We start from the raw sequence: 6,637 nt of genomic DNA, 5'->3' as shown, positions 1-6,637 counted from the left end.
GTTCAGGAGCTGAAGGCCCATTCCCTCCTCCTTTCTTTGTTGTTTGGCATGATCCACTAGCAGGGACTTTGATGATCTAAGCGTGAAGTTCTGAGAATATGACAGGCATGGCTGACTCTAGGGATCCATTGTTCCCGTTTCTCACAGACTGCGGTTTCAGCTTTAAACTTAATACAGTTCAAACTCAGGTTACATTTGGGAGCCTTATACATGATACAAGCTTCTTTATAAGATTTAAAAGTATATTTGTAGAATTAGTATATACATTTAGAGAGCTGTTTCCAGCTTTAGATGGTATAGATTATTATCTACAGTTACCAGAAATGGCCCAGCATGAACTTTGGACTGGGCCACATTCCTAAGGGCTCAGCATCCACTTTGGGCTGGGCTGCATTCTTTTGAACCGGTTCTTTAGTTACAATTAGTGTAGGTTTTTCTACTTATAATAGAAACTGAATTTATTTTATTCATAGAAAGTATTTTAGAATAGGTCACGCTACGCCAGGGAATTATGATTAGTTCAAGCGTGATCAAACATGATACTTTGAGGTTTTATAGAATAAAGCTAACTTTAGAAATTTCATTGTTCCCACTTTCTACTAATTGCAGTTTTAGCTTTAGTACAATTACTGTTTGTATTTGGGTTTTATTTTAGAAGGTTTATTGCTGATGATCAGCCTTATATATCAGGATTAGGAATTAGAAACTTTTATAGAAATTAAGATAGATACATAGGATTTTAGAATAGCCATTTTGTTAAGAGATCATAATCAATTGTTCCTGGAAATGGCCCAGCGTGATCTTTGGACTAGGCCACATTCTTTAGGAACTGGTCTGAGCTATAATTAAGAGTTTTTTATAGTACAGGTAAAGTTAGCACAGAATAGAAAGGTATTAGGATTTAAGTCAGTCATTAGGTGTTGGGTATGCATAAGTTTTAGAAGTTATTGATTATTAGGATTTTATGATGTTAGAATTGTTATATTGCTTTTGAGGAATATAAACCAAGCATAAGGAACAGCGAGATAATTTTGGGATTGTCCTTCCTCATGCTTGGGAAAACGCCTGGTGGGTGGGGGACACCCCTCACCTATCTGGCTTTGTGTTCATGTGAAAGTCTTGTGATTTGATTGGGATTGTCCTTCCTCATGCTTGGGAAAACGCCTGGTGGGTGGGGGACGCCCCTCACCTACCTGGCTTTGTGTTCACGTAAAAGTCTTGTTATTTGATTGGGATTGTCCTTCCTCATGCTTAAGGAAACACCTGGTGGGTGGGGGGGATGCACCTCATCCACCTAGCCTTGTGTTCACATGAAAGTCTTGTGATTTAACATGTGAAAATTTGGGATAAAAGACTCACAGTTGCTCCCAATAAATGGCTTCTGGTCCCAATAAACAGCTTTAGGCAGAGTCCAGTCTCTCTCTTTCTTTTTATTTCTCCAGAATATTCGCTGACGCTGCCACACCTTCCAAGGGACCTCCTAATTCTTTATGCAGGGGCTGGTCCCCCGCACATTAGTTTCTGGGAATCTTTTGATTTCTGCTTTGATTTCAGTGTTGATCCAGTAGTTGTTCAGCATCATGCTGTTTAGTGTCCATGTCTTTGTGGACTTTGGGGAAATGTTGTTGATGTTGATATGTATTTTTATTCCACTGTGGTCTCAGTGTGTGCACGGCAAGATTTCAACCTTATGGAATTTGTTTATGCTTGATTTATGGCCAAAGATGTACAAAGATGGAGTACATTTCATGTGGTGATGAGTAGAATGTGTATTCCGTGGTTGTTGCATGGAATAATCTGTAGGTATCTTTTAAGTCCATTTAGTCGAGGGTCAAGTTTAGGTTCTGGATCTCCTTATTGATTTTTTGCCTTGATGATCTATTTAGGGCTGTTAGTGGGGTATTCAAGTCCCCTGCTATAATAGTGTAGAGTCAATATCTTTTTTTAGTTTACTTAGTAAATGCTTAGTTTGCTTTATAAATGCTGGTGCTCCTGTGTTGGTTGCACATATGTTTAGAATGGATATTTGTTGTTGATGGATTGAACCTTTTATCATTATGTAGTGTTCTTTTGCATCTTTTTAAATTTTTGATTGCTTAAATGTTATTTTGTCTGATATTAAGATTGCAACTCCTGCCTTCTTTTGTGATCATTTGCCTGGAAACACATTTTCCGTCCTTTAACTTTGAGTCTATGTGTGTCCCTTGAAGTGAGATGAGTCTCCTGGATGCAGCAAATAATTGGGTCATGGTTTCTTATCAATTTTGCCATTCTGTGTCTTTTCAGTGGTACATTTAGTCCATTCACATTCAGGCTGATTATTGAAATGTGATTGTTTATTGCTGTCATGGGGTTCTTATAAAGTTTTTTCTTTGCTTGTTTTCTTTTGGTTTTGGGGTTGATATATGTGTGTGTTTTCAAGTTTCTTGTTGCACTATATTCTCTGTTGATTCTGTGCTCTGCTGTTCTCTTGGGAAGTGTGGGGTCATTCTTTTTTTTTCTTTCTTCTTTCTTTTTAAGTGTCTCCTGTAGAGTTGATCTGAAAGCTGCATAATCTCTTAGGGATTGGATGTCTGGGAAGGATTTTAATTCTCTATCACTGATGAAGCTGAGTTTGACTGGGTAGGAAATTCTGGTTGAAATTGTTTATCTTTGAGGACTTTGAATATAGGGCTCCAGCCCCTTCTTGCTTGTAGTGTTTCTGCCAGTAGGTCTGTTGCTATTCTGATTGGTTTTCCCCAGTAGGAAAGACCTTTCTCTCTTTCTATCTTTAGGAATTTTTCTTTTGTGCTCACTTTGTGTATGCGAATTATTATGTGTCTAGGTGGTGGTCTTCTCATTTGATGTCTTGTGGGGGTGCTCTGTATCTCTTGTGCTTGACTGGTCACATCTCTGGTGCGGTGGGGAAAGTTTTCTTGGATTGCCTCCTGGAATACTTGCTTCATTCAAGTTGTTCTCCATTTCCTTGCCTCCTTCTGGGATACCAATCAGGTGTAGGTTCAGCCTCTTGATATAATCACACATCTCTTGTGGACTTTGTTCTTTCTTTCTGAGTCTTCTTTCTATGTTTTTTACAGATCAGGTTAATTCTATGTTCTGGTCTTCAAGTTCTTCTTCAACTAGATTGATTCTGCTTTCCATGCTTGTCATCTTGTTATTTATTTCCTGGATGAATTTTTTTTATTGCCTAAATCTCTGTTACAAGTTCTTTCAGTGTTGCATCTTGTCTTTTTGGAGTCTTATTCACTCTTTCCATCCATTCCCTACTTCCTGTCATATTCTGAGGCCAGTCATTAGTGACTTCCATTGTTTGGGCACCAAGGTCTGAATTTTTTAGGAATTTGGTCTTTGGTACACTTGAAATTGCCTGAGGTCTTCCTTTGGTTTTTCCTCATTTGTGAGAGATCTTTTGCTTTTCTCTTTAGTTCTGTTATTCAGTGTCAGTGGGAGAGGAGTTCCCTTTTGATGTTTGCTCAGTCCTTTATTCTTCCCTGATCCAGGCTCTGGATTTGTTCACTGATCTCTTTGGGGTTCTTCCTCATCCTTTTTTAGCTACACCCTTTGTCCCGCGGCTGGATCAGGGCAGGGGGTGGGGTGCCCGGAACTTAATATTTGTCAGGTCCCTCCGAAGTTCATGCTTTCAGGATATTCCCTCTGGATCATGATCAATCCCTGAGTAGTTAATCCACCAGTCACAGAGATTGGGTCTGGTGCTCCATGGTGAGCAAGTCGGAGAATTTTCCTGCCCCACCTTCGAGATGATGATGCGGTGCCTCTCTTGTCCTCTTCCATGGAACTTTGCCTCTGGACTCCCTCCACAGCCCCTGCTGCCAGTGCCCTGCCAGACGCTGAAGTGGTGAGGCAAAGCCAGGAGCTGGCAGTCTCTCTCCTGCTGCTTTGTCTGTTAAAAAAAAATAATGGTACTTGGCTTCTGTGACCTGGGAAGAGTCAGGGACAAAGCAAAGAAGCTGCAACACTAGCTGTTGTACCAGGGGCCTGGCCATTTGCTCACAAGCCCTCACTTAGGCAGTCTTTCCCAGCATTTTCCTCCCAGGGAGGGTTTGTTGATTTAAAAGAAAAGAAAAGAAAATGGTGCTCCATTTCTGCATCTCAGGAATTGTAAGGGTCCAACTAATTTTTTTATAGAGACGAGGTCTCACTATGTTACCAGGCTGGTCTCCTGGGTCCAAGCAATCTTCCTGGCTTGACCTCCCAGAGTCCTGGGTTTATGGGCATGAGCCACCACATCCATCCTGTTTCTACAGATTCTTATGGTTTACAAATCACTTCTACCTTTGAATGCAGCCTCATTTAATGTTTATAAGAAATATATGATATTTATTGATAGTAACTATTGTATAGAGGGAGAGGCTGAGATTAACTGAGCATATAATTTGCTATAGTCTCAGAGCTGGGTATAAGGACTCAGAGCTATTCCAACTTCCTGAACCTATACCTCCTGGACTATGGCCATTTACTTATACTTTTAGGATGGGTTGATATTTTAATTACCTCTTACTATATTTTACCCAGTATTTTTCTTTAAACCATACTCCTCTCCATTTATACTCATTCCTTAAATATTATTGTTGGTAAATTCATAGGTTTTATATTTTTTCTAGTAAACATAACAATAATTATACATCTTTACCTTTCACATCACCCCTGGGAACTTATATTTTTACTCATCTTGATATCTTTGACATTATTTGCTGTCTTTTCTGAAAATTACATGCTTCTTACTCCTCCTCCTTAATTTATCACCCATACCTTCCTTTATTTTACCCTCCAGATCACAGCATTTAACACCAACAAACCAAGTCCAAGCAGTTACAAATTATATATCACCTGCCAATCATAATAACCTATGGATTTTTTTTTTTTTTGAGTTGGAGTCTCACACTATCACCCAGACTGGAGTGCAGGCCACTCCCGGCCACCGCAGCCTTGACCTGCTGAGCTCCGGCGATCCTTCTGCCTCAGCCTTCCAAATAACTGGAACTACAGGTGTGCACTACCACGCCCGGCTATTTTTGATTTATAGTGGAGATGAGGTCTCGCCAAGTTGCCCAGGCAGGTCTCGAACCCTGGCTCAGGCAATCCACTCACCTCAGCCTCCCAAAGTGCTGGGATTACAGGCTGAGCCACCGAGCCCGGCCATAGCCTATGGATTTTGAAGCTCATTCTTATGTATATCAACAGATAAATGCCAACATTGTTATATATATTTTACTCAGTTATAATCATTACTACTTCCCAGCTCCATAATTTTTATATCAATTCATTGATTAACCAAATAGTCAAGACCTCTACTTAGTGCTTCCTGAAGCAGTGACGTAGACTACAATGTTGGCCATTCCTTTTAAGAAGCTATAGTCTAGGAGGGTAAGTGACAAATGCCATGAAGAGAAATAATACAGAAAAAAGAAATAGAAAGAAACCAATCAGTACCAGCCCTGCTCCAATACAATTGCAACTCAACCAACCAGAGTCTAAATATGGCACTTATTTATATTATTCTGGACCTCTAACATTTTAGTGCATTCATAATACCACATATGGATACAATTTTGGAAAAAGCCAATACATGGTCCTCTTATGAGTCTATGGACTCTAGATTGCAGGAAATAGAAAAATTACCTGGGAGGCAATTATAATAGTCTAGCCTCAAGATGATGAGTTAAAGTGGTGATTGTGAGGGTAAAGAAAGATGTTAGATATGAAGAAGTATTGAGGAACAAGAATGTATATGGAGAATAAAAGAGGGGATGGATAAATCTCACATTTTTGGTTGAGGACTTCCAAGGAACCTGGGGAATCCAGGACTGGGGTAGATGTAAGAACTCCATGTAGATGCATGCAGACCTGAGAGAAGTCCAAGGCAGAAACAGCACCATAATGACCCAACAGCCATGGCTGTCAAGAGTTTTGAAATAGACTCCTGTAGGGTAGCCCTGCTGACTTTAGCATTGTACTTTGATCACTGTAAATGCTGCATGTTGCTTTTATAATAGGTACTGTATCAAAGGTCATTGATGAAGATTTGCAGAATTCACCACGATTTCTACAGCATGGGAGAGCTGAGAATCCCTCCAGCTTCTTTGAGATAAAGTGTCAGAAGTTATCCAAAGGTGAATGCCCTATGTGTGAAGAGGTGGAAGTACAATGTAGCTAGGATTTCATGAGCATTTTCTTTTTCATTGTTTTCTTTTTTTTTTGATTCAGTGTCACACTCTGTCACCCAGGCTGGAGTGCAGTAGCACACTCGTGGCCACTGTAGCCTCAACCTGCTGGGCTTAGGTGATCCTTCCGCCTCAGCCTTCCAACTAGCTGGAGTTACAGGAATGCACCACCAAGCCCAGCTAGTATTTTGATTTTTTGTAGAGATGAGGTCTCGCTAAGTTGCCCAGGCTGGACTCGAACCTGTAGGCTCAGGCAATCTTCTCACCTCAGTCTCCCAAAGTGCTGGAATTATAGGCATGAGCCACTGTGCCCAGCCCTTCATGAACATTTTCGTTTTTTTTTTTTCTTTTAAACGGTGGCTCAGCCTGTAATTCCGCGCCTTTGGGAGGCTGAGGTGAGTGGATTGCCTGATCCCGCGGGGTCGAGACCTGCCTGGGCAGCGAGACCTCATCTC

The sequence above is a fragment of the Carlito syrichta genome, unplaced genomic scaffold, assembly GCF_000164805.1.
Source record: "Carlito syrichta isolate Samal-C Ts95f unplaced genomic scaffold, Tarsius_syrichta-2.0.1 Scaffold64587, whole genome shotgun sequence".
Taxonomy (NCBI): domain Eukaryota; kingdom Metazoa; phylum Chordata; class Mammalia; order Primates; family Tarsiidae; genus Carlito; species Carlito syrichta.
This window is presented reverse-complemented; position numbering follows the sequence as displayed.